This window comes from Anopheles coustani, chromosome 2 (genome assembly GCF_943734705.1).
Source record: "Anopheles coustani chromosome 2, idAnoCousDA_361_x.2, whole genome shotgun sequence".
Classification (NCBI taxonomy): domain Eukaryota; kingdom Metazoa; phylum Arthropoda; class Insecta; order Diptera; family Culicidae; genus Anopheles; species Anopheles coustani.
In genome coordinates this window covers 6,312,145-6,340,133 of record NC_071289.1, presented here as the reverse complement: position 1 = coordinate 6,340,133, position 27,989 = coordinate 6,312,145, and the positions used below count along the sequence as shown (strand labels likewise).

Sequence of the window (27,989 nt, the reverse complement as noted above, 5' to 3'; positions counted from 1 at the left end):
GCGCTGCAACGGAAGTAAACCCGTCTGGAAGTGACTCACGGTGTTTTCATTTGTTTCATCATTTGCATAATGACATCACAAGCGCCCACCCAACCGCTGCCGCTAACGGATTAGCAAAGTGTTTTTAAAATTTCAGAGTGAATCACTCGTGTTTTTGGCCACTTTTACTCGACGTTTACTCGTCCAGATGGCCTCCATCGAGTGTGTTGCATTCACGTGCGAGAAATGTGTCATCTTCAATTCGAGATCGTACACATCATCTGGTGTGTGTACAAAATATACCGCTGATTCGTTTCAATTCTCCAACCGTCAGGCAGTAAATCATGTTCAGAGACATACGTACCGGATCCCTGGAACAGCAATAAAAATATGTGCGCCCGGTTCTTAAGGTTGATGATGCAAGCGGCCTGTTTTCAAATGAATGATTCTTTTACGATCCTGCACTAAAAAAGTCCCAAGTGCACGTTTAATGTTTTCTAAGTTCCTTTGAAGCTTGGGTATTCAATGTGTCGTAAAATAAGAAGATCGGTAACGTATCAATACGCTACGGGTGGGTTTCCCTAAATGTGCAGTTTCCGGAATCGGTTGCACTTTTTTTACGTATTACGTACTCTTCAAATACTCTTGAATGCTGTACTTTTATAAAGAAGGCTGCATGCAGTACTTCAAGAAAAGGCAATGCATAAAGCCTTCCACATATGACACACTTTTTACGACTTTTTAATGTTAGTTTCCCTTTGGTGAGTTGCGACCATCTTTGGTGTTCCGTTTCGGTTGGAATGCTTCTAAATTTGGCCTCACAAGAATGTGTGTCCCACTTGCCCACAAATACAAAAGGCACAATAATGAATCCTCGGAGGCATCCCCATGGAATATGGACGATTGTCGGAGGCTATTAAATGTGGTGTACTTTGGGCCACTTTGAATGTTGAAATGAATCCCCGATGGTAGCCCATCCCAAATGGGATCATAAAAATCAGATCGTTCATTCGCAGCCAGGATAAGGGTACTTTAAACGGTCCTTTTTTTAAGTTTGGATATTCAATGCAAAGTGACGGTGTCCTGCGGAACCTTGTGCAACCGTCGCCTGGTACGAAAGCGACCCAACCGTGGTCGGTTCTTTGACCCATTTTATGATGAGATATGACACCTTTAATGAGGTTGAGCATACGCCATCGGGTGCATTATCTTCTCCTAACCGTGGTTGACCCACTTATTTCGCGTGCTATATTTTCAAAGAAATACTAAAATGCCATCCACTAAGTGAAGTTCATAAAAATTATAATGTTTCTGCAATGCATAGTCGTTGGTTTATCAGAACACGGGTTTATAATTAAGTTTTAAGCGTTAATTATGGCGGCAGAGACTGGTAAAGGCTTCATTCGAATATACCTCATTCTTAATCAAGATGGGAAGGTTCTGGGAATTTTAATGAGCAAAAATAATAAGCTTCTCTGGCGTGGTTAAAAACTCACTCAAAGTTTCCATTTTCATCTCCCCGAAAAAAAAGGTATCCGAGCGATGGTAACGAGCTTCGCCCTTTGACCCCTTTCGGTGGCAAGAATATTCCTTCGTAGTCGAGTTTCACGGTAGAGCGTAGGATGATGATGATGATGAACGTCCCTTTTCAAAGCAAAAGTCATCCCGCAAAACCGGCTGCCAGGAGGTGTTCAACCCGATTCCTATTCGGCTACATCTTCTTCGGGCCACTTATCCATGATTCAATCGAGACGTGAGTTCACTTAAACCATCGCTGGTGGAATTTTCACTTGCCAAGCTCAGCACCAAGTGGCGCGGTCGTGGGTGGATAGAATTACATTTTCGATGGTCGATCCAGACTGGTTGCTGATTCACCCCACCTTCCCCCTCGGTCGGAGGTTTTTGGAGTGGCATTCACCCGATGCAACAGACCGACGCTTACGACATGGCGCGGGATATTGAACACGAGGAGCAGGAGCATGATATCACCCGTCGTATGGAGGAACGGTCGCCCACGACTCGTCGGTGCTTGAAGTTGCCAACGGCTTCTTGTCGGTTCGCTACTGGTATTCTTCTTGCCTGCGCAAGTTAGCTTTTTCTCGCCGGGGAACTGTTAAAACGTGAACAGGGAGCAACAGCTCCGATGCCAACGGATGCCAACTGAAATGATGCGCTTCGGTGGTATTTTCATCCCTGGCGTTGCTTGCTGATAGAAGTTGAAGGAACTTTTTTGACCTCGACAGCGGTCGGTGGCTTATGATATAGAATGGGTGAATGAGATATTGATTTCGAGAGAGAGAATGAACGATATCAGGACGGTATGTTCTAGGAGTTGGCTTCAATGAAAGGATTTTTTTTTTTATCAGGAGAGAGTATTTATTGAATGATTTACGAGAACTACAACCATACTATAATTAAGTGTTTCGATATAAACCATAGTTAATTTTTTTCTAACATTCGACACAGTCAAGTATATTGTTTGTGGATTAAAACGTTTCCAGCAGCGATAATTGCGATGCATAAGAATAAAATTGAGTGCTTGAAGAAAATCCACCCCAAATATCCCGCTGACGTAACGTTCTCAAAATAATAAGTTATGAACTCCTTTTCCATCCTTTGATCGACACATTGTACGTTTTTATCCTCTTGAAACCGATAACAATATTTATGGTTTCAAGCATTATGTCGAGTACCTCCCATCTCTGCCTCTGGAACTCCTGAAACAAAAACCAAAACCATAAGAAAATTGGCCCAACGCAGAGGGGGAATGTAAAGCTTGATGTCAATTCCTGCATTATAAAATTCGCTTCCTTCCGATCCAACATCGACGAATGATGCCCGATCCACCTCCTGTCATCTGTGTTCGAGCCGCGGAGGGAAACACAATGAGATCGGACGGTTTTCCGCCGGGTAATGGTACCGTACGCTCGAGCGTGTAATTAGAGTTGAGCAACAGTTTGAAGGAAGGACAAAGGATCCCGTAACGGAGAGCATACAATAATTGCATTTATTTCGATTGTTTCGCCAAATTTTCTCAACTTATTTATAGTCCTGCGTTTTCTTCTGCTTCGATTTTTTTTGTTTCGAAGTAAAATCTTCGTTTTCCTTTGAGGAAAACCAAGGATAACATTTCTCGCAATAAATCGCCTTGCATGTGGGGTGTTTAACCATTCTCCGATTGGTTTTTTCATCATCAATTCTTTTCGTTTTTGTTTTGCTGGTGAAAAAACAAAACGCACTACACAAAGAAGTTTCCCAAGAAAGATATCAACCAATTTTATGAGCCGCTCCGGGTTGGATTATTTTTTTCTCGTCGTATATTTTGTGCGCCAAACCCTCCAATTAGTCGCAGCTATTTGCGGTCTTTCTGTAAGCCACCGGGCACCACCCCTTCCTTCAGTTCCCGCCGGTTGTGGTGAAATTGTGGAAGGAATCTCTTCCCGACTCGTTATGCCTTCCTCGAGTTCTCTGGACACATGCTTTTGGAGGAGCATTGGCTGGTGAATTTTCCACGCCCGGCTGCATACGTGGACGTGTACAATTTATGTACTCGCGCGAGGGAAAACCCCGGTAATGGTGAAATGCATTTTTGGGCATTCGAATTCCGAACGAACCCTCAAACAAAAGCGAAGGTCCTTGAAGGAGAACACCCCGGGCGATGAAACATGACGCGCGGAGGATGGTCTAGTTTTCATTGTTTATTTATAATTTATTTGCCGATAAATAATAATTCTTAGTGCCTTAGGGGTTGCTCTGTAACGGGGGAGAAAGAGTCGTCTGTGGAAGGTCCTTTTTCCAGTACCGACTGTCCAGCCATAAGGACGTACCTCCATCGATGTCGAACAAGAAATAAAGGACCTCTACGTGCTCAGCTTCGAGGAAACGAAGCACAAGGAATTGTCAGAGATCGGGAGCAAAACCATGACGATGTGTCTTGTGGGGATGATAATGATGATGCCTTTCAGAGAGAGGGGGAAACAGTATCAAGGGTCGAAACATCGTTTCTGGATTGTACTAAAGTGCTTGCTCTGCACATTGAGGCGGCGGCTTGTCCTGAAGGGTGTTGCAAATTCCGGTGGAAATTGCATTCGCCAGCGGTCGGCCGCGTTCTCCTCTGTCCGGGAAAATCTACCCATTTATAGATCGGGCCGGGTCGATGTGGTGTGTAATTTCAAGGCAAGAAATCAAACCTTCATTAGCATGGCAACGGAGTCGGTCGGTCAACAGCGCCTGCTTTCTGTCTCGAAAGTCCCGCACACAACCGTGTCAAGGTTTCGTCCGGGGAAAGGCGAGACCGCTGTATAATCGCTGCCGGGTTGGAGTCAAGATCAAAATCGGGGAAAACTTCCACCCGGGCGACCGGCTCCAAGGTATATTTGCGATCCAGTTTATCAACAACCCGCATACCAATCTGAGGGGCACGCCTTCCCGGCGTGGAGTTATATTTAGAACTGTTTATGATCGAAATTCCCGGTGAACGTCCGCACGACGCTCTCGTCTCGGGGGAAATGCTTAATCGTCGTCTTCTTTAACGGGTTTTAGAGGTGTTAGGTCAATTAGTTCAAATTCCACCCGTGTCTCGATTAATCGTACGTACCGGGTCAGGAAAAGTATTTCGGTTCGTTGCTATGAAAAACTTTGTAATTTTGATTCTAACTCGAAAAAACGAAGGAAATTTTCTTGTACAGAACCGAAAACCGACTGAGATAATTTGTTCAAATATTTTCCCAACACTATCGAAACATGTTGCACGTAAGGATTAGGCAAATGGAATCTTTTAAGCCTTTTCCTCATTTTTAAACTGTTGATACCTGTGTCGGTACCGGGATTTACAATGTTAGGTTTGAACTTAATTCGTTCCTCAGAACCTACAACCCTGCACAGGTTGTAGGTTTTGAGGTTTAGGGGAGATTATGGTTCTGAAAACCTCTTTTCCCATCGGCACAAGTGATGGTAGGAGGTTGATTGTTTATTAAAATTTATCTCAATCGGATTAGATTCGCCGAAAGAGGAGACAATTTCCATGGAAGATGGGTTACAGGTGATGTCCTTGGATGGCTACGAAAAGGAACAGGAAGATAAGATAGGTTTGTAACATGATTGTCATGTTTTCTATGTAGAAAATTTATTTTTCCCCTTCTTAAAAAAATATTACTATGCGTATTTTTATAGAGATTCGTAGGGGTTTTTACCTTGCGATCCACTAGATGCGCTGCAAACAGCATCATTTTCCGTAACAATCGTTGCAATTTTTCACAATCACTTCTTGCAACGTTGCAACAAGCGCGAGTATGAAGAAAATGGCAATCCAACGAAGTTATTCAGTGAAATTGAATTGAAATCATTTTTCTTTCCACACTGTCATCGTGTGGGTGGAAAAGTGCGGATTCAACACGAGAACGACATTACTCGAAACTGCATTGCATAAATCCAATTCCGGAATGAAGAATGTTGCCATAATGTGATTGCTCTCGGGGTGAGGGAGCGAGGAAGAGAGGGTGGCGAAAGGGCGAGAAGGTGTCAGTGACAAACAGGTACGGGAATGATAAATTGAAGAATTAAGATTGGCATGCTGCAAAATCTGCCCGCCGCCGCCGCCACCACCGCCACTGGAGAGATTTTCCACTGCAGATATTCAGTGGAAGTTTTAAGATAGTTTTCGCTGACTCAGCAACCACTCGGGGACGATGGTAAAGGCGTTTGTTTTTCTTTTGAGAAATGTCTTTCCGTTTGCCGCCAGAGCGTGATCCATCGGAACATCTTCTTCTGCGTTTGGAAAAGGAAATCGGAATCGGATCTTGTGTGTCTTTGCGAAGAATCTTGTGCGGTTAATGCCATTGAAAAATAAATTATGTAACGCCCGGTTTGCGGGTGGGGTTGGGGAGATCGTTTGTTTGGAAAAAGGTACAATTTTACTGCTGATCATGCCGAGTCACACATACCGTTCCCTTGTTCCCAACCTTACCGGCTAGGTTCTAAGACTTAGATGACCGATTGCAAAACAATCTGCTCGTTTGTGAACAAACTCCAGCCTATCACTTGAGACGTCCTTTGGAGTTCCTAGCAACATATCTCAGATGCAAGGGTGCCTATCGAAGACGATGTTTGCGAAGGGAAAATCAACACAGACACGCGCACACACATTCTTCTCGCAATCTGGCGTTTGGGGAAGGTGCATGAATAAATAATGATGAAAAATTATACCTGCACCTAGCCTATGGATGGCCTCTGCAGCGTGAGGCGGAAAAACAAACCAAAGGCGGAAGCTGTGGCACCGGGCTAGTTTGCCATTAAATCCTGCCACTTTATATGGTAGAGGTGGAGGCTTTTTTCAATTGGTCTACGAGGCCCTTGGAGGGTGTTCTCTCCCCGACTCTGGTGGAAAAACGGCAGAACAAACTTAAGGAACGAGACAAACAAGCGAGATCCGATGGAAACGATAGTGCGAACTCAAAGAGACCTTGTTGTGTGCCTGGAGAAGAACGGACGGCCGAGAAAACCGAGCGTAAACGATGGTGGAAAACATGTAAGCACCTTCTTCTTCCTCGGTGGTAATCGCCACCGGTAAGCTTAAGGCGAGGTCTACCTTACCGTGGCAAAGAAAACGGTGAATGGACGGTAGAAGGTGGAGAGAGGCGAAGGATGAAAAAAAACAGGACATTGATCCCTTGGTGTTGGTGGTGGCACGCGATGCATTTTTATCCCTCGTGGTCCTTTCCCTTATTTGCCAAAGGGACTTGAAAACCCAGACGAGAATGGAAGCTTAATTCCCTCCCGAAGGTTTCGGTTTCTATTTCTGGATTGTGGAAACCATTTTTTTCGTTCCTTTCTTAACAATTTTCTTTGACAACTTCTTTTTCCCGTTCTCCTACTGAATGAGAGCGCGGGTGCGTGCCGCGTGTTCAGATGGCGATTGATGTTTGGCGAGATCGTGCCTATGAGAATCGACAGGGAACTTATGAAAGGCATAAAAGCAGTCCGCCGCAGCAGCTTTCGGGAGCACTTATGCTACATACCCACATACACACAGCCAAGGTCACTCTTTAACGGAACGATCCTTCCATTCCAGCGGGACATTGTCTTCCAAAAGCAACCCACCGAGAGAAGAGGTTTCGTCATTGAAAAGCTGATAATTTCGGAGGCGTTGGAAATTTACGATGGTCACCCCGGGCGTGCCTTTTTTTTCCTTCGACCACCACTGAGAACTTCACCGAACCGGACACGTGCGCCTGAACCACGAAAAGTGTGCCGGAAAAAGGAGAAGGAAAAATCTCCCTACCCCGTCTCTTTTAAAACACAGTCCCAATTGTTTCTGAAGAGTGTTCCCCGGTTTCGTGGACTTGAAAGCTGAAACTCGGCACCATGAACCATCGAATACAATGACAGGACGCGCTGAGTCCATAAAAGGGAGACCAAGTAGTGGACGTCTGCAGCTTGTGAAATGGACCTGGCCACGTTGGTGGGAGGTTGGACGAAAAATGCAACGTCTTTGACAACACGTCATCGTCGGCGTTTACGCATTTGACTGTTCCATAATTGCCCGGCAACAGTCGTCTTCCTTTTCTGAGCAGCAGAATCGGTTCTGGGAATTGATAAGGACAAACTTGGACGAATCGCAGTCTTTGATCCGGTTGGTTGCGAAGCATTGAGCACTTTTGGAAATTCGCATTGACGTAGTTTGTTTGTGACGAAATGGATGTTATTCTTAGGTACTCCTGAATGGTGACTACGTCATGCCGGAACTAATACAACAGAAGCTCTTGTTCACCACCAGAACCAGTGAAATTTGTTATTTGAAATGAATATGTCTTTACAGAACTTTTACTCCATATTTGTGACGTCTCTAAGTTAATTATTAACGCAATCTTTTTATGTTTTCATCCACAGGTAAATTGGTTGACTCCATCAAATTCTTAATCCGTTTATCAACACGAAATAACGGCATCGATTCGCAAAATTACATCCAACGGAACATAATTATGAGGCGAGTATATAATTGACCGCAATGTTAAGGTGCAGTGTCCTTAACAGGATATACAAAATTCGTTAAACCAGTGCAGTGTTTGCATTAGCGAGTTCCCCGAAACGGCGGCTCATTAGCAGTCTAAACAGAACCTTCCACCTAATAATAAACGAGTGGTACGCGTCCAAAATGCACACGCACAACGTAAGCTAATCAAACATTACCGGACCAGTGGCAAAGCTGGCATGAACGGAGCATTTTGAGCTGCGATACACACACGTCCACTGACCGTTTTCCGGCGATGCTTCCGGGGTCGGATTATGTCGTAACCATTTGTCACCGATTCGCGTTCACCGTGTCCTCGGATTCGCATCTGGAAAAACGAGAGGGGAAAGGAATCCGAGCCAGCCAGATTTTCCAACCGTCCAAGCTTGACCGATGATACACTTCGACTCGGACGGTACTTGCTGTTCATTTGATTTTTGGGTATGGACTATTCACTATCAACTCCAATGTGATGAGGGGGTTTTGTTTCTATTTTCAGTTTACTGTTTTGCTTGTCCTTGCAGCTGAAGTTCATCGTCCACACTGAGTTGAGCCCTCAGTCAGTGCAACTGCACACACACACGTCGCGAAATAGAGGGTCCCGTCCTCTAATCCTCGCGCTCGTTATTAAGCGATAATGCAAATAAATGAATTTCATTAAACAAACACAGCGGACCCGCCGCGGCGGAACGGTTGTGGAACGAAAGGGATTACGGGGCGGAAACGGTGGACCCACACCCGAAGGCCCGAAGTGTCCTGCGGAGTGCGGACGCCTAAATCCCAAACGTCCCGGCCGGAGGAAGGCAGTTGCATCGGGGAACGGAATATCCGGCCAACCCCTCCGGTTTTTGGTCCGATCCGATGTTTGTCACCAGTTGAGAGGATATTTATTTACCTTCATCGCAGCTTAGAGTCTCTCGATGGTTTTCGTGTCTTCAAAGTGTACCACAAAAAAAAAGAAGAAAGAAAGAGAATTGAAACTCGTCAAGGACCGGTGTTCAATGACGCACTCTCGCGGGGGGAAATGGAAAATCACTGCCAGAACCCTCGCTAATCGCCTTTCGCCGATACTCGGAACGGTTCGATATCAGACCACTCATTGGCGGACGAAAGTATGGACCCCGCTCGAATTGTGTAATGCAAAACGATGGTGAAGGTATTAGCCACCAAATAGGTTTCATTTTCACCAGCGAACGCTTTTCCAACCGTTCTGGTGGCGGAGGAAAATCCACGGTTCGAATTCGCTCGCGTGCAAATCGATGACACTAATAAAACACCTCCCTTTGGACAAGGTCCCTCCCTCCGTTCTTTGACTAAAGGGCACTACGGACACGTTACGTAGCTTCGGTTATGTCGTCGTCGTAGTGGTTTAAAAATAAACTTGCCTATTCGCGCACGACAAACCTCACTCGGGGAAGCCTCACGACCGACGCGGGTTCTCGCAGGAATGTTGAATAATGTAATAAGAAATCAATATTCGATTGGCCAATGTTTGCCGGCTCGCCCGGAGGGACTCGATGTACCGGTCGTTGTTCTGCCCAGTTGCCACGTCCTGAGGGAGCAAGGTTGTTTTCCCGTACGTTGAACCAGAAGCCAGAGGATAAAGTTCAAGAACATTCGTTGGACAGAACAAAAAGCGACCGTTTTATGTAAGTATTACGTTCTGGTCTATCGACTGCCTCGCTTCCTGATGTTGTTTAATGTTAAAAGACTAACGTCGTGGAAAGTATAAATATTTTCCGATGGCATAAAGCAAAACTTCGATGCAACCGTTAGGAATGCATTTGCATGTGTCAAATAAATTAAACTAAATCTCAACATCAACGTGTTGTGTCACTCTTCGGAACTCATTCCCGGAGTCCAAACATCGTTAGCAAATTTACGACCTCATTAACGGCAACCGACGCGGAAATCCTCGACCCAAGCATCAGAAGCGCGTGATAAGGACCGGAGGAATTATGCGCCAGCGCGCTGCGTGCCGGTGTCATAAAACGCATAATGCCGGATTAGCGCCGATCATATTTTAACGATTAAATCGCAATGAGTCGTAAATTTGTAAAAAGGGAGAAATTAGAGCCTCCGGTTTTTCCTCATATTATTGCCGAGAAGGAGGGGTACGATTTGAATGGCGAGGAACTTTGGAGGTACTCTCAAGTTTCACCAGGCATTAGGCACGTGTTTTAGAAACGTTTCCTCGGGAAGTTGAAGCTCGTTCTCGATCTTTTCTAAGCTCAGATCAGGTTCGATGTTGGAATAGCTAAAATTGCAGAGCGATAAAAAATCTGGTTCTTCACGATTCTCCTCGATATGGGATCGTCCGCTTCATGGCAGCATCCTGTTGCTAGGAGCAACGCCAACAACATACAACGCACGTGCCCAACAACATCATCTCTCCCTCGCCCTCGAGGTTTGCGCACGCGCCCTGAAGTTTCACTGTGGCTGCCCGCCACGAACTAATAATTTTCCTAAGCCTTAACAATTTCTCTAATCCGCTAAAAAATTACAAAAACCCCACGAGCGAGACCCGCAGGGCACGAGACCGGCTCCTGGCCGGGAGGGGAAAAATAAAACCGCGGGCAAAACTTTTCATAAATAAATACAATCCGGGAGAAAGAATAAACAAATCGTGTTTCAAAGCGAGTTACGGCGATGGTTACGGAAATGAAACCAGGGAAAGGGTAACCGCCACCGGGCCAAATGGATCCGGAGGCCAAAAGGATATCAATCGCGCGCGCGCCGGTAGCGATTTATAATTGAAATAATTAAGCTGCTTTCCGCTCAAATGGTTGCTAAATGTTGTTTATTCTTGTTTTTTTCCTGCTCGCCCATTTTGCATGAAATTTGAAGTAACGGTTAGGATGGGCGGATGATTTGTGAAGGTCGCGAACGATGGGAAGCGTGGATTTTGGCATTCAATACAATCGATAACTGGATGCTCCGAAGGATTTAAAATTACAAATAATCAAGGTAGCTAATTTTGCTCAGGAAAACCATCTCGTTTTTCATTGTGCTTAATCTGAATAAATCATACGGCGGGGTTTTTTAAACGGAACAACTCTAAACGCTATGCAACAATAGACCTCACGGAACTTTTTTGCATCCTTGTTAAACACGATTAACAAACACCGCAAATGCTTGACTCCTGCCAGAAGTACAAAAAAAAGGCGCCCAACAACTCGTTCACCCTCGTGAAAAAGGGTTAAAATTTTAAATTTCCAAATTGGCAACCCTTGGTCCTCTGTCCGTGCGCATTAAATGCATTGTGGTTTTTGCACCCAAAGCAGCGCGAATAAATGGGTTCGCATTTCAAACAACACTGATGAAATTTGTTACATTTAGAAGCCGAAAAAACGGAAAACGCGCGCACGTTTTTCCTCCAAAAAGTACACCGTTTAGCCTTGCGCAACCAATTGCGGTTACAAAAATGTGTGCTTCCTAATTTTCGACGGTGGTTTTTCCGGAACATCTCGGGTTCAAGTATCGATTGCGGTGGTTAGATAAGCCCCTGATGCGTTGGCTTATCTTCTGCCGCGAGATGAGATCAACCGCACACCACCATCCGAGGTCAATCGGGGGAAGCTGTTGACATTTTTCGAAAAGAGCCTGGAAAAATGACATACAAAGAGAGCTTGTTTTAGAAAAACGAGGGTAGAGAAATTTGCTTTCGCGATCTTCCTAAAGAATAGAATAAAACGAGTAGATCCTCCGAACAAACAAAGTGTATATCTGTCAGTCAAAGTTCGCTCTCTTCCCTTTTCCGTTTCGTACGGGATGTCCTTTTTATCTGTAACCTATCTGGGTGGGTTCGAACACCCCTTTTTACGTGGACGGGTGGTGTCACTTAACCCCTTTGCCGATGTGTTCACTTCCCCCTCCCGTAAGTGAAAGCGAACTGTTCTGTCGACGTATTTTCGTTGTCATCGTCCTGTCTTCCTGTCAGCCAACGGACACATACACACACCCGGGATGTCCCCGATGGCTCGCCCGGTTTTTGACAGTGACACACTAACTCGCTGCCTTGATGTGTGCGCGTTCCCCTTTCCGGTAGTCCGCCGATCGCCGCTAATCAGATTGTTTCGCGAGCGCTGACCGGAAAGAGGCGGCTTTTGTATCCTGCGCGGACGTGAATAAAAAGTACTCCAAAGGATATTGTGTGTGCTGTAAAGAAGAAAAAAACATTGCTTAAATGATACCACGCTTGCAATGTATCTAGAGCGATGTACCGAATGCTCCATTTCATTTGCTTTCTGTTATGTTTTTTTTTGCTTTTAATTTTTTCCTACTGATTTTCCCTACGCTGATTTTCCGTAACCTAGGGATGTGTTCATACAATGTATGCGTTCTATTGATGTTCGGTCACGCAAAAAAAAACCTTTAGAAAGGTACGCATAAAAAAATCTGGGAAACCTGCCCGTTGTTGCAACGTTTTCCTCTACGCATCGCTTCTGGGGATTAGTGAAACTTGTTGATGATTTTTTTCCTACATTCCGAGGATGTGTACCGAAACGATGAGTGGTTTGATGCTGGCAGGAGCTGAAGGAGGAGGAGGAGGACGAATTCGCCAACAACTCAAAAGAACAAAGCCCTACAAATTGCATGCCATTTTCATTCCTACGCAACCAGTGTGAGTGCGCGATTTTAGAGCATGCATTCTTTTTTATCTACGTTTGTTGATCTGCGAAAAAAAGGGCAAATCGGCAAAGGCCACTCCAATGTTGACAGAAGTACGTTATAGAGACCCTCGAACGCGGGGGCTCTTCACGTGCTCGAGACCACGAAGAACCATTTCCGCTGCTGCTGAGGAGGGTGGTTCTTTTTTCCTTCCTTTTCGTCCCGAAAATCCTTGAACATTTGCCCACTCGCATGAGTCACGAGTCCTGCTCGAGTGTGTAATTGTGTGTATGGGAAGGAGGGGGTGGATTTTTACCATGTCAGCATGTTCAAGTGTTGCCAACGATTCTCATTTGCACGTCGAAAAAACACCTGGCACGGTTCGAGGTTTTTCTTTTTGGCAAGCAAACACCGATTTTTCAATCCGATTGGGGCTGACATATTTTTTCCTTCTTCATCGATTTCTCCCCTACGTTTCTGCAACCCCAAAATACATCCGCGTGGTCATTTGGAGGAAAACAATAATGTGAAAACTGTTCCGGCCACGTGCTTCATTATTGTTTTTCGGGTTTGCTCATTTGTTGTCACCGTGCCGCGCGGGCGACACGTTTTCCTTTCGCACCCTAAACAAGTTCAAACTGCATGAAAATTAAGGCAAAAGGAAGGGAAAACTGTGGAACACATACACAACCTACATCAAATGACTAATGTCGAAATGACCGTTGGTTTTGCGGCCGCGAACGTTTACTTACCCGATGACTTTCGTTTTATTATTTACTCCCCAACATGGATTCGCTATCATAACGATCTTATCCTGGCGTCATTTCACACCAACCAATTGTTTTCACCTATGTTGTCAGAGTTATGGAGTGGCACAACTTTTTGATTGCGAGCACGAGCCTGAAGAGAAACGACGGAGGGAGACACGTTGGGGCGCATTTTCCATAATTTTCAAATTAGGTTTTACGACCAGATTGAATCGTTTCCGTCTGGTTAGCATGCTTATGCTGTGACTGTTACCGGGTCGTTTTTTTTTCTTCTCTCGTTCAACCGTTTGTTGTGTTGTTGCCCGCTTTTCTCACCTACATTACATTGTGCGGCGACGATCGCGTGCCGTACGCCCGGTGTCATAATTAAGATATAGCGTTATGTTTTGCGTCTGCTGCGTCCGGGAAAGCCGCTCTAATCGGTGTTCTAGTTCCAGTGGGAAGGGAGTTAATTTTTCGAACCGTTTTTCGCCCTCTTCCACCACGCCGAAAAGGTGTTTTGCACATGAATTTAGATTGAAATTAAAACACATTAAACATAAAATATGAAATGGAAGTGTGAAACTCATATGAAACATTCAGTATGGTGTAAAAATTTGACCGTTAGTTTTGCGGTTTCATCTCGATTTTGACTAATGAAAACGAGAGAACTGTAGTCGTTTAGATTAATGGTCTATTAGTTAACCGATTGTAAGGGTTGTCAAGCTTTTGAGACCGTTCGTTTGACACCAAACCACCAACTACCCAACGTCGATGAACTAATGATCCCTTTCGTCGACCAGCGTTCGAGTTAGGGAGTTTCCGGAAACATTATCAATTTAAAAGTTGGCGAAACGCAAAACCAATGGCTTTTTTCCCGTCATTTTTGCCACGCGACGATATCGGTTCCATTAGTGTTTGATGTGTTATGGTGGTTATTTCACTGGAAATAGAGAAATAAGTAGCTTGGAAATAAAAACAGGAAAGTTACGATATGGCGCGGAAGCAAATCAGATTATGATTAATGAACGATTGAACCCGGGATATGGAGGTCGTTCGCTTCCTCGCAGCGTCCCAGCATCAATATCCGCGGTAATGAGCGTAAATATTTTCCAATAATTATTCGCTTTATGGTACAGACGACACGCGTGAGGTTTTTTTTTCGATCATTTGCAAGTCTGCCTTTAAAAAGTAAATAAAAAAAAACCAACGTTCATAGGCGTCGTCACCATCGATGGCCGCAGGCGACCCTTTCACTTGACGATGTGGATTTTCGAATCCGAATGATCGTCGTCCATGTCCCAAGGGCGGAAGTGTGGTTCACGGAATATAAATGAAAAATGAGCTTCACCAATTTGGTTTGGTCGTGGCAAGCAACACCACGAAACAGGCGGCCGAAATTGAGCGAATAAAAAATGTAACGACCTTTCGTGTTATGTCAAATTTTTGTCGGCAATTTCGATTATGCTTCCACAATGCGTTGTTTGGTGTGTGTTTCCGTTACGCAACGTACTCCGAAAGCAAATACTGCGCTCCGAACGGTGGTTTTTCGATATTTGGTTGGTAGTTTGTTAATGCAGCAAATCCTGCCCACCAAACGGAACACTCCACCAGCTGGTGGCTTCAGGATAACGCAGGAAGGGCCCACTCGAGGTTGTTCGTGCTGACGCACGGTGGCACGTGGTATATTCTTGCGTAAGTATAAGCGAGTGTTTTACTTCTTCCTCGAGTGTATTTTACTTCTTCAGCAAGGAACCTCCTCTAACGCACACTTTCACTGCGGCCTCACAGAAGTACCTGCCACTCGCTAGGCAGAACTCCTTCAACGGTGGGGCCCTCTCAAGGAACGATCCCCGTACATTTATCGAGCAGATGTGCCTTAACGAGGTTGGACTTGACTTTCGATTTCTTCGTCCATTTGCTTCTGTCGGTGTTCCCGGTTCTTTGGGTGCAGCTTTCAGAGACGTGGTACGTGCCCGAACGAGCTCCTTAATTAAGGCTCGATTATAACGTTGGCGGCTAAGTGCTAAATGATCATGCTGCATTTACTTGCTGATGAGGTCGCTTTCTTCCGTTCCCCCGACGAAGAGAGGTGCATGCCTCCGGCGTGAGGTGGTTCGGGTTATCGAGACGAATTTATAGACCACGGCACCGAAATTAATGGGCAGAAAACAAGCGTTCTTACTTTCGTGCCATTTTGCCATCAAGGTGTTTTGTGGCGGCCTTTTTAAAAATATGGTCGAGTGACATTTCGTGGTTATAATCATTAGTAATTTAAAATTAATTTATCTCGAAAAGGATTCATTGAAAATAACTGAAGGATTACTTGTGAGTTGATGAACGACATTTTAACATATCCTAAATCTGTTTTACGTCTAATTTCAGCTGCTTTTTCACTATTTACCCACAGAGGGAACATATCAGAGATTGTAGCTCTTTATTTACCTACAAAATGATGAAATACAGATTCACGTTATCTTTTAACTACTAATATTTGAACCAAGAGACCTTAAAATTCAAACGAATACCACATGGTGGCTTATTTGCATATACCAAATAAACTCTAATGCGTTGCGTGCAGTCGAATCCTCAACGCACCTGGTTTTGGAAAGGGGAGCCCAAGGAAACTCTCTGCAACTGGGAAGAAAAGGGAAAGAAATCTCTGCCCTTAAACTTTTGAGACGTTTCGTTTCAACTTCTAATGGTCCTCCAAACGGTAGCAGAGACTTTCTTCCGAACGACAGCAGATGCTTCACTCGATCGGGGTTTATTCCAGCTGAAGCACTTCGCCTTAACTGAGCACCGTCAAAGGATACTCTAAGGACCGTTAAAACAATTGCCACGCGTTCGGGGTGGCACGAGTGCATCGCCATTTTCCATTTCCTCGCCCGAATGGCATTATTATCGGCACCGTTGGCAACCGGAAAGCGCCCGGGAAAAGTAAGGACCCTCCCAAGCATCCTGAGGGCATTCGGTATGCAGCTTTCCTCACTTCTCAGCTCAACCCATGAGCCGCGCCGCGAAGTGGTCCCGGGCTATTTTTGCGGCCATTCTCGAGAGGCCAGAAAGTGGGACGCGTGCCCGCGGAAGAACGACAAAACCCCCTCCGTTCCACTCTTCACCACTTCGCAGGCACTTGATGGCACTTCAGAGCGGCCACCGAAAACGGAACAACACAAAGGTAGAATGGACGGTCATAAAAATAGATCAGGATCATAATTACGTGCATTTCGCGTTCGTTCGCGCACACCACTTTCTCCTTGCTTTCCCTAACGGACCCTGGCCGGCCCAGGGGTTTGTTTGTTTGCGGAAAGGCTTGTTTGTGGAGAAATGAAGTAGAATAACAACAACATTAGATTCGCGCCGGTTAGTTGCTGCCGCAGGACCAAGCACAGGACTCGTGCCATAACGGACAGTTCGCTTGGTTTCTCTTGACGGTAAAAATCGCGGCCCTCGTTCTCGCGGCTCCTCTAAACCGGTTTGCCGCTGGAAAATTCGGGATTTAGGACCACGACGAATTCAACTAAAATTACCCCGTTCGTTATGACTCTTCATTCCGGGGCATTCTTTTCCCGGTGCTGTTTATTGCCGATGCAAATCAAATTAATTAAAATGCACTTTCCCCAGATGGGTGATAAACCAGAGTCCTTCGGGCGGTTTTGGAGTTCGGTGTGCCGGTGGAAAAGCAAGAAAAAAAAACAACAACGAAGAGCATAAATAGACACCTTTCCTATTAAAAGGGTAAACTCAGCAGGTTATCTCTCTTCCCGTGGAACGAAAGGATTTGAAGGATGAAGCTGCTCTGGGACACATCCTTTGCGAGCGAACCACGGCTGATAAATGAATTTCATGCCACTATTTTCGTTTTTTTTTTCCTTCTACTCATGCATCCCTACCTGGCGAGGATAATAATAAAGAAAATGATTATCCTACCCGGCAACTAGTTCACGTTTTTAACCATGCCACATCATCATATCATTCGCCACGGGACACGAGCTCGTGCGCGCGCATCATCACCAAAATGCGGGTGTCACGAGAGGCAAGCGGCGAACGGGGGGAGGGGGAGAAAAAGTGCATTGCAATCTTCGGGTTACCACCCGCTGGGGCCAACGAGCCAACGGTGACATGGGCGCGCTAGCTGCTTCGTTCGGGTCGGTTTCCGGTTCCGAGAGGAAAAGCCGCTGCCTCGAGCGATGTCATGCTGTTTCTGTTTTGGCTTTGGGTTGGGTCGGTTTCACGGGATTGGCATTCGGTGTGTTGTGGTGTCGTATGCGTTAGAGGCTTACTTTTTTTTTTTTGTTTATGTTGTGGTGCCACTGAAGAAGGGTCAAAAATAATAACGATAGTTACGCCTCGTGCAGATGCATAGAGATTAGCGCAAGAGAAATCACAGTCAAACTGGACAGTCCAATTAAAAGCGTTCTCGTTCGAAGTGCTGATATGGGTAGAATAACTATTTGGAAAGAACACCTATTATTCATTTGGCTGGATTATTCTACAGTAGGATGCAATTTTTGTCAATTCTTGAATAGAAAAAATTATAGGAATTGGAAAGAGATTATGAACAATCTATCTATATCTATCTATCTATTATATATAAAATTTAGCAACTTGTAAGATATAAGATTGTACAAGCTCACTTTGCATGCAAGTTTTCTATGCAACCGGTAGTCTGCTGCTGAATTAGGAAAAAAATTCCCAACCAACAGTCCCGCAACAGAACAACTGAATTAAAAAATCTTTTTGCTACAGAATATTGATTTGTTCGAATAAAACCATTCTCTAGACTTTCATATCGAATATTTGTTCTTATATATAACAGTTAATCCAGATTTATTGCTGCTACCTTCTAGACTGGACAAATATTTTTGAAAAGTCCTCAGATTATCCCATTGGTCATCTGTTGGATGTTTGCAAATATACGTTTGCTTACAAAGAAAATTTATTACCAATTTCCTTGCTGTTCCCAAATATTTTGGCGTCTATTTGCCTTCACAAGAAAAATCGTTTGTTTGAACACCGTTTTCGCAAAACCAAATATCCGATCCGGTATGTGCAGGAAAATATGAACTCCGCCTCGGGGATAGGGTGGTACCTTCATCGAACGTTTGCAAAATGACCATGCATAATTTTGAAGGTACCCGTAACGGCACACCGTATGCCTTGTTCGTGATACGGCAATTTCCCTGCCATCCTGCGGTGTGCAGTAATTATGTACAGCCTCTACGTTATCCCTTTATCCCTTTCGCGAGCTTCACGGGAGAGAAAACTCCATTTCCTAGCCGAGCGGGCTGGTTGGAGGGAACCGCAGGTGGTAGCCGCCGGGTGGTCGATCGTTCGGTCCAAAGCTGACCGCCGGTCAGTCAACCGATTGTCCAAATATTTTCATTTCACTTTCACTGTCCACCCCACCGGCGGACACCGCGCCGACCACCAGGACTTCGGATGTTCAACCGTTATGACGTTGTCGGAGGTTCGATCTCCGGTCTGCTTCCGACACGGGATGGTGGAGGGCGAACGCCGTAAACCGAGGGGGAAAAACGTACGTAGCCCGAAGGGCTCATTAGTTTATTGGGATACGCTTGATAGGAGCGAAATTGGCGGAATATGGTGGTGCAGTTGCCACCATCGACCACCATCGGGGTGCAACGAAGAAGTGCTGCAGCTGGTAGTGCATCGTTCGCTGTGAGGCAAATGAGGTTCCGTTGGAAATATAGAGCATAACGTGCACCAGTATCCTTTTTTCCACTTGGAGAGTAACGAATGGTACTTTAATTGCCATCGTTGGCAACCACCAGGATAAAAGGACGAAAAATGCGTCTGATTTTCCGTTTCGTGATTAAATTTGTGATCACGCGATTGCGTTCATCGATTTGATCGATCGGAAGCGTTCATCTAGTCGTCGAATGAACAAACCGGAAACGGTATTCCGCCACCACAACCACGGTAGCTTGTTATGGGGCCAATTCCCTACTCGAACGAATGACAACGGATCCTACCATAACGAACGTTCGAAAAGGATTTTAATTGGATCCGTGCGTGCTTGTGCCTTATTAGGTTCTTCCTGTGATTGCTTAATTGATAGAATGTTACGAAACGCATTTGTATTACTTTAAATAGATAAACGCCACATGCCTGTCAACATGGGAGTGGGTTGTTGAGAAATGGGGATTGACTAATGAGAATTTAATTGGTTTAGTTTCTATGTTGAGTTTTTTTTCACATTGAAATAATGACATTTTCAATAAAATGTCTGTGTGTATGTTTTATGTTTATTTAAATCAAAATTATTTTTTTTCTAATGTTTTTCGTTGTTGCTAAAAAAATGTCCGATGTTTATTTTATATATTTTTTGGGATGTTTGTTGTAATATCGTATGCTTTTTAAAAGAATTTATAAATTATAAAATTTTAATGAACATTTATTCAGAAATAGTGTAGTTTCGTCTGCATTCGATGGCGTGGATGCAACCATCATCGCTTCAAATGAAGCTATCATAAAGCAGCTCTCGTTACCTATGAAGAGAAGCGCATTGTTCAAACGCAGCTCAAACAACGGCTCCGTTTCATACGTGAAAAGTGCGCTTCCGGGATGGGGAGGAGAATAGAAACATTAATCATACTATCACCTCTCTCGCCAGGCTCGCATATGCTCACGTAACGCGGTGTGTTTAGCATCGAAAAGTGGTTGGCTGGCGGGAGTCGTGTCGGGGTTTTCGGAGGGCACTTCGCCAGTGTCTGTCTACCTTTGAGCTTGGGCGAAAGAGCGCCATAAATTTTCACGCGGACCGTTAACCTCAAACAGCAACACGGGTACAGGTATGGCGCCTTCGCCATTGTTGGGACTCTCCTGTGCGACCGGTTTTGCCAGCGCATAGCACGGTAGCATAAAGTATGCTTTCTTCGAGTCGTTGTGCACGCACATTAGTAAACACATGATCACTACCGTTGCACGGAAAAGACATTTCTTCCCCGGGCTGACTAAGTGCATCACGATCACCCTTGGCACCTTTCAGCTAAGCGTACCACATTAATTAGCTCTCGAGTTCGTGTGTGCGAAATGTCTTGCCCAGCGGGGGTAGTTCGGGAGAGAATTCGTGACTAGCTGGCAATTTTACATGGCGCCTCGTCGAGGCCCCACCAAAGTCCATCTTTGGATGTTAGGAGGAATCTTCTTCCACGCAATTGCATCGACCGGAAGCGAGATACCAGTGGAATGTTTGTTCAACCGCGTGCCGGCTGAGCTTCCTCGTTCGCGGAGGTTACGAGCCACGACACGCAAGAAGCGTCTCTACCTCACGGAGCGCGGGTATCACCCTTTCCAATAGGTTCGCGGTTATGATAAATCGGTAGGAAAAGATGTTAAATATATCCACTAACCACGCCACTAACGCCACTGGCGATAACGAACGCTAGATAAGTCACCCGAAAGAGCTATAAGGGAGAGAGAGTGCAGTCGACCTCAGCTTTCGCATCGTCGATGGTGACCCCGACATGGTTCGCATGTCACGGCAATTCCACTCCCTCTTAGAGCGGGTGTTGCGTGCGCTGTCAGGTTGGCTGGCTTTCGGGGGAGGAGGAAAAACTGCTGAGAAACAGGTCCCCGGGAAACTGTCGGTTGGAAGGTCTGAAGGGAGGGCAAAGATGACACAACGACGAGTCGCGTGCACGCCTTTCTGCAACGACGCGGAACTAGGCCTCGGTGCGCACGCACGTGCATAGATTTTCATGTTGGACTAAAAGAAAAAAAGAACGCCATCGTGTAATCTCTCTTGGGTCATACTGTTCCACGTTGTTTCGCTTCCAAGAGTCTGATTCTTTTAAAGCTGGAGGCGTTATTTAGATTTGAAAGATACCGTTGGAACAATATTTGTCGTTGCAGGGAGTGTGGAACTATTTTGAAGTATACATTAGTTCGGTGCGTGATAAAGATCATGCGATAAGCGAAGATTTTAATGAACTACAAACGCAACCTGGTTAGGGACAGCTAGGAGGAAGCTAGAGGGCTAGACATTGACAAGTTGGTGCACGTTTCTCGTACCTGCCAATTAGAGTATCATGTACATTTAACCCCTTTCCTGGAGAGGAACGGTTCACATGGTTTTGTCAGGGAAATTCATTAGATCTTCCAATCTCGTACCTCGTCGTGATCTACGTGCACTTTCTTTTGTGCTCAACGGATGGTCCGGAGGACATCCTCCGTAATTAAATATACCAGTATCAGCAATCAGAGTCCATAAATAGCTCTCCAGACCTCGAGACCTTCCCTTCAGCTTGATCGTGTTTAGATAATGAACCCTTTTTCGATCGATTTCGTATTCGTGAAAGGTATTTTCACCGACGTTTGGCAAATTTGTAAATGATGCTAATGGAATGGAATGTTTGGCCGCTCCAGAACAGATGGTAGAGTATGGGAATAAAAGGCGTAATGTCACGAACGGGATAAAACATCTCCTTGAAGGATGTGCCTTCTCGGGGGCAATTTTGAAATTAAGGCGTTACAGGTAAAACGCCGTGTTCTCGGGACGTGCGAATGTTATTTCCTCCGCTTGGTACATAAATTACGGGACCGGGTGTAGAACATTGACATGTTATCGAAATTGACCCGGAAATGGGATGAGGTTGGCTTTTGGAGTGGATGCTCGTGATGTTACACAAAACTGGGTCAAAGTGTAACGCTAAGGATATTCCCTCTCGGAGGTCGGCATCAGACATTGGAGTATTATTACCTTCGACATTTCCCAGGAGTCTCTCCTCCGTGACCTGAGCTCCGGGTCTTGAGCGAGTCGATGCAAGAATGCAATAAAACCGTTTCCATTTCGCCAACCGAATCCATGGAGAGTGTATATATGCCGTGAAGAAGACGCTATATAAATCAGACATTTTTACGACACGTTCCGCGTTCCGACGTGACGTGTGGCAAATTTCATTCGCCGACAACGCCCTGAACAAGACCACCACAGAGGTCCAGGCTAACCACGTAAATGGACCACGTTCTAACTCATCTTTCGTTTGTGCTCTTCTCCAACTCCGGAATTTCTTTGTCGATTCAAGGTTATAGGAAGGCGAAGAACGCAAGCAGACTGACATTCCGGTGGTGCGGTAAATTTTACGATTCCATCGGGTTTTAGTTCCACCGGAATCGATCGGTTTTGACACTTTATGACCACTTCCATCAGCAGCTTGCGTTTTCGCGGTGGCTTTCAGGACGCGCCCGAGAAGGGACACGAGCAGCGTGCAATAAAAATATCGGAACACACATCGCGGACTTTCGATGACTTGGTTCGCCTGAGAAAAAGTAAATAAATTCACATAAATGTCAACAAAAATTCAATTACTTTTCACGCTTATCAGAAGCGCCGAAGTAAGGACGTGTGTTGTACTTTTACCGATACCAGTTTTGCCCAGTCTTTGCATCTTCCCATCTACCAGGAAGATTGTCTCAAAGAGAGGCGTAATCTCTAGACCTAAAGTGTGACCCGAAATCCGTCGCACCAAAAAAGAGCATTGCGATCGTTGGCAAATTTGCGTGAAATTAATGTTTAACACGGCCGCACGGTATCGAAAAACTGTTCCTTGTCGTAAAATCGTCCCATACTCCGCAGGGCAAAAGGTCTCGGTACTGCATCGTCGTCGTCGTCGTCGTCCTGCCCATCGAGTGGCGTCATCCTTGAACCTCTCGCCAGGGTTCAGTTAACCCTTTTCCGGCGTCTGAATGTTTTTGTTGATGTTGCCTTTTTTTAACGATCTTGCTAAAGTGGGTCAATCGAAGCCATTTCCGAGTGTCTTCCGAACGTTAAGGTTGCATAAAACATAAATGCGCATCGTCGTTGCGAGAAGAAAATCTCGACAATTTCCACCATTTGCTAGTTTTGCCCTCACTCGTAACCTTATCGTTCGTTGTTCGTTTCGCGAACGGGTTGAATTTTTCCTTCTATTTTGCAAACTATGTTCCTTCCTCGTAAAAGAAGGACAAGAGATTCCTTCACATCGAGTGAAATTACTGTTTGTACATCAATTTGGAACTAATCGATTTCGATTATTGGCGGAACCGGCTAACCGTCTCTCGATGGGTTGAACACGACCTTTGCAATAAAAATCGTTGCAAAAGCAACAGAAAAAACAAGGATGCATGTTTTACGAGCGCCCGCTAAAGGGTTGCATCGACCGAAGGGTGGGAAAGTATGGATTAAGTGAGCATCGGAAGAGTCCCGGCGCGGGGTGAAATCCCAAATCTACCCTCGAGATCTCGCGCCGGTTTGCGTAATTGCCCAGTGCGAATAACATCCAAATTTGCGCTCCAAAGTGATGGACGAGTATTGGCGTGATGGGTAGAGGATGACGAATTTGTTTTCTACCGCGAAACGTTATCCATCAGTTGGAGATAGTCTGGAGTTTATTCGGAAAGGTTATTTTAAGCTTAAGTAATTCGATATGGTCGGGTTCGGGAGTATTTTATAACAGCAATATCTTCGCCGAGACCTCACTTTGTCTCATTTTATTATTTACTAGGAGGGAAAAAATAGCCAACCTTTTTTTCTGCCGGAACTTCCTTTACAAATGGTTATTGATTTCTTCTAAACTTTCTTCTGATCCGAAACAAAGTTTTCCTATCTATCTATACCTTTTGACGAACGAGGAAAACGAAACTCGAACGTTCTTTACCCGCGTCTCTCAAAGTATAACTATTTTTATCACGAATCGATATCGCAAAGTTTGTTCCGAAAACTCTCTTCCTTCAACCGGACCTAGTTCGTTATCGTGCGTGATTGGGATGCAATTATCCTTCTCGTCTTATCATAGGTTTCCCACTCGTTTTTTTCCTTGGAAACGGAAATCTTATTTATGGTGATGGTTATATGAACTCCCCCGATATGTTTGAGGGTTCCTATTGACGTGATATTTCTTGTAGAAAGTTTGTTCGCCATGGACTTGGAAACGGTAATAAACGTTTGAACGGTTCTAGTTCATTAGGTTTCAGAATGTCTGTTCCTTTGGATGGCTCATTAACGTTCCTTTCCTTTATCATGTACGTGAATGTAGGCACACAAGTTTTCTTATCATGCTACGTAGAGCATTGTTGAATTGTTTCCTACTTGGTAAATTCTTCTCATGTGTTCATCATGCAGTTGCATGTTCGTTTCACATACTTTCATGTTTCAGTTCAACTCTTACTAGTTCAGTTCTAGCTTCACCTTAAAAATTGAACAGCTTATGACACTTTGACCTACTTTTATATTCCTGGATCTTCTCAACCAATTTCCCTCCGACACACCACTGTTGCGACCTGTTTATCGTTCGGTGATTATGGTGCTTATACACGCTTTTCACGATCTCATCTCAGCTGAGACAATTTCCCATCACATCTCAATCATGAATTGAACCTGTGCTCTCAGAAAAAAAAGAAAGAGCGCTGAATTTGGAATGAAGAAAAATTATGAATCGACACACCGATTAATTACCGACCGAAACGGTGACGAAATGGTGGAAAATAAGCCCCTTTCGCTTCATCTTCTCCGCCATCGACGATAACGGAGCGCTTCGTAACGTACAAATGAGAATGAATATGAAAACAGGTAGCAAATGAGAGGCTCATTTGGAAAATACTACGTAATTATTTAAATTTCATTAACTGTTCTTTGATGGGACGAGATCGAAGTGGGTAAGAAGTACTTCTGTAGCTCGTTGTCTTGGTCGGCACGATTTGTTGTTCTGACTGTTCTGTCTTGTTGTTCGCATCAGCAAGTAAGTGCTTGGCATTAGCAAAGGCGCCTCTGGACAAGTGGCATTTCGAAGGCCCATATAACTATGTCCGGGGAGGAAAATTTATTGCTTTATGATTGGGTCCATAATATTAAATTGTCTCTCTGCTCATTATGTTCTTCAACAAGCCTTTACTGTAGGATTAACCACTGTTTTTTGTTTCTTTACAGGTTGGTAGCAGAAAAAAGCTGGTAATCGTTTCGTTGGATCTTTGGAAGTAAGACTCTTGTTGACCTTATTTATCCTTTATTTCATCAACTTTTTAGACAGAATTTAACACCGAACAACCCTTCCTTCCAATACGAATTTTAAAAAAAACTGAGTCCGTAGGCTAGAAGCATTCCATAAGCATTGTTTTGAGTGTGCTTTATCGACATTTAACCCGTTAAATGGGAAGGAATAATATACTGTCCATCCGGTTATGCGGGGTCGTTTCGTTCCCTTTTGGTTCCCCTCAGCATAAATCGAAAGCCTAGCGTAAAACGAAAGCCTGCTTTTTGTCCTCCTTCGCCTTCGCACGAGGAAGAACTCGGCTTTGCCCACCTTTAAGTTTAAGGGCAACCCACACACGTTTTACGAAAGGCTTGATAACCACGCGACCATGAGACAGCAGTTCTTTCCATTCCTTCCACCAGTCCAGCGTGCGGCCGGCATGCTTTCTGGTCCGGTGGTGGAAGAATCACGCGAAGCATAATGCTTCCAACGGAACGGAGGACCATCTCGATGGTCAGCCAGGTCGGCTAGACACCAGCGTTTCAAGACCAAGCGGCGGAACACCACACCATACGCGTAGGCGGTGGCTCAGCCTATCGAGTCATCCCGATATGGTAATGAATGTTCGATACCCGTTCGTCTCTTTGACACTTGAGCTCTGTGTGTGTGTTGTATTTTCATGCATTTCTAAAAGTTATTTATTTTCTTTTTTAAACGACCAAGATGTTTGTCGAATGCCCGACGATATGGCGCTACGGCACTCGTTCTTGTCACACTTGCGACGCCGAAGAAGAATCTCTGAGTTTGAGGTAGAACCGGTTCGTGAGTCAGTTTGTCGGAGGCGGCGACTTGAAACCGAACCTTCTTTTTCCTATCCGAAAAGGTCAACCGAGTGGAATAGATAAATTCAGATTATACCGAATGCGGCAAAGCTAGCTGATATTGGAAACTGTGCCAGAAAGAGGAATTTGTTGTGGTTTGGGGCGTCCTTTAGCGGTTCGATTTCCTATGAATCATATTTAAACCAAAACATGTATTGTTACTTTTACCAACAAAACAATTTTTTTGGTTAATCTTTTTTCGTTCGAGATAATAATAATATTTCAAAATGTAAAATTTATCAATTCTAAAGTAGGATTACATCATTGTGGCACAGTTTTCATGTTTGTTTGTCTGTCATTTCCCTGAGGTCGTTGGCAAGTTCTCTCTCTCCTTTACAAACTAGTCTCGGAACAGGTTATTCACCTTCGATCCTGTATCGGAGCCTCCCGAGCAAGCCTGTTTGCAACAAGTCCGAAGGCACCAAAACCCTTCCGGATTATAAATCACGGTGGATTATTTTTTTTCTTTCCACCGTTTTGCCGTGCCTCCGTAACTTGCAACAAATCTGCCCACACCTAGAAACCCCGGCCAGCTGAGTCCAATTCCGTTCGGATGTGTGGCTGTGGTGACTTCCGTCTCGTACTATCTAACGCTCGAAGGCATCGAAGTGCAACGGAAGCACTCACTTAATGCTGCACATTTCGGTTCCCCGAAAGTGCATGGAAGATGCATTTTTCCTGCGAATGGAACTCACCCGCCCGAGTGAGTGCGGTTGAGTTTCGGTAGAATAGAGGGGAAAAATTGCACCCGAACGGGGGTTCTCATCGGTTCGGGTTTTTTCTCGCCTTGGCCGAACGTCACTCACCGCCGGTCCATGGTGGGTTCGTGCTCGACTCTTCGAGTCAGTGTCGTCTCCGGTGTATTAGCGATAGGACGTGAAAGTACGCTAGTCGGTGCTGGTGTCAGGGTTTTCCTCCATCAGTGGTTATCCTGTGCGTTGAATACGACCTCGGGAAATGGGAAAAAATACACAGTTTGTGCTGCTTAAATTTTGAAAAATGTTAATGGTGTAACAAATGAGTGATTCTGTATATAAGCGAAAAGAGTGAAATATCTAACACACGTTGTTGATGGTGGTAATGATAATAATGATCCCGAAGAATACCCCCTTGAAACACGTGAGAAAAGCGAAGGATTTCTTCATCCAACCGTGCCGAGGCTTGTTGAAAGATTGTTCGAAGTGTTGACGCTACCGGCGTGGATCAGTGCCAAATCGATCGAAATTAGTGTCCGAAATTAGCTATCGGTACACTCTACTATAGCCTACGCCTAGTCAAGCACACCACACCACACCGTGCCGGTTCGTTCGAGCGGTGCAGGTGTTGGAAAGTTCTAAACTTAACCCAACCGTTCGATCAAGATCAAGAGGCTAATGTAGTGCTGAGAGAAACCCCGAAAACAGATTACCTAAACGATGTGATTTTGGTTGGAAACCTCGGCGAGCATTTTTCCCTACAACCGTTGCCAAAGAATATAGTGAAATATTGCACATACTTGAGCTGAAAATGCAATCCACTGTTTCGCAACTTATTGCGCATTAGTATCTCTTCTGAAGGTTCTTCCGACGCGGAACGAAAGGCAGAAGAAAAACAGTTGTTAAGCGTACAGTTTATTTGTTTTCGAATGACGAAGGTGCATACTGTTTGTGAATTCGGAAGAAAAAAGTCGGAAGGGATAAAATTCCTCCACCTCTAAGTGCTATGACATCACAGAACGTCGTCGTGTGCTGTTGTGAAAACTGTGCAACATCAACAGGGAATAAAATTGTCTCGTGATAAAAAGTGAGAC

General features: G+C 44.9%; 1 protein-coding gene across 6 annotated transcripts in view; it reads left to right on the top strand.

Moving 5' to 3' along the window:
* The window catches only part of LOC131266118 (centaurin-gamma-1A), a 141,521-nt gene that overhangs the window by 72,384 nt on the left and 41,148 nt on the right, over positions 1-27,989 (top strand). The window lies entirely within an intron of this gene.